General features: G+C 39.2%; 1 pseudogene; it reads left to right on the top strand.

Moving 5' to 3' along the window:
- The first annotated feature begins 554 nt into the window (after positions 1-554).
- On the top strand, positions 555-673 carry LOC120587933 (uncharacterized; annotated as a pseudogene).
- The last annotated feature ends 657 nt before the right edge of the window (positions 674-1,330 follow it).

Below are 1,330 nucleotides of genomic sequence, written 5' to 3'. Positions count from 1 at the left end.
AACTTTCAGGTGGCATAGTGAAGAAGATGAGAAATACATTCTAAAGGGGGGAAATAGGGAAATCCATGGATTTCTCTGGTTCATTAAAAACTTTGCATATTGAAAAAGGTTTCCTCTAGCATGTCTTGTTACTCTATATTACTTGGCTAAACTTCTCTTTCTCCCCTCTTCTATTCAAATGATATTTTTCCTTTAACTTTCTTCTCAAGAGCAAAGATTTTCCATGAACTTTAACCTCCCTTATCCCTGCTTATGCTAGATTTTAACAATCACTCTACCCTTGATCTCAAACAGCCTTGTTGGTCAGTATACTCAAATGCACAACTAACATATTGTTCGTATGAGTGTATATATGTCTGCCTTTGTTCTTTGCTCCTCAACTAAATTGTAAGCTCCCCAAAAGGCAGGAAGTGCTTTACACTTCTCTGTGCCCACCTTCTACACCATTAGCTTATTCAAATGCTTCAAACATGGCAGGCACCTTGACCATCATGGCCTATCAAGTGATGAAGCTTTCTGGGCAAAATTAATTCATTCGGAAAAAATCTCAATATGTCTATGGCCATGCCACCCTCAACAAGCCCAATCCCATCTGATCTCGGAAGCTAGGCAGGGTCGGGCCTGGTTAGTACTTGGATGGGAGACCACTTAGGAAGACCAGGTGCTATAGGCATAAAAAAGTAAAAAAACAAGGGATTGTAAGCTGACACGGTCCTTGCAATCTGTGAGGTCAACCAAGGGTTGCCTTGCCTAAAAAAAAAAAAAAAAACCAGAAAAGAAAAGAAAATCTTAATAATATTCAGGAGGATATATTTGAGATGAATGTGGTTCCAGTGAAGACATTCCTCCTCTGAATTGCCAGTTTAGAAGCACTGAGGTTATAGGATTGCCCTTATGAGCACAGAGCAGTTAAGGGATGAAACTGTGATGATTAATAGCTTCTAACCACTAGATACGATCCTGCAAAGAGATAAACATTTAGACTGGATAAACATTGAGTGCTTTCTCTCTGCTAGGCACTATCACATTTCATCCTCAGAGACATCTTAGCCCTCATTCATAAATGAGAGAGATGGACTAGGAACAGAGATTCCAGTACAAAATTCAGGAAGAGGAGGTGGTAGAACACATGGGAAAGCAGGACCCTTGACTTCAACTCCATCAGGTCACGACTCCCATCTGGGTGCTAATTTTTTCAGGAGCAATGTTTTGCCATGTTTTCTAGTTGCATTACTGAAAAGGGGTATAAATTGAACTCTAGGAGATTATTTCTCACATCATACTATTTATGAGCTATAATACTGATCCAAAAGAAATATTTGAAAATAAG

The sequence above is a fragment of the Pteropus medius genome, unplaced genomic scaffold, assembly GCF_902729225.1.
Source record: "Pteropus medius unplaced genomic scaffold, Ma_sr-lr_union100, whole genome shotgun sequence".
Classification (NCBI taxonomy): domain Eukaryota; kingdom Metazoa; phylum Chordata; class Mammalia; order Chiroptera; family Pteropodidae; genus Pteropus; species Pteropus medius.
The sequence above is the reverse complement of the archived record's forward strand: the minus strand, read 5'-3'. Positions and strand labels throughout refer to the sequence as shown.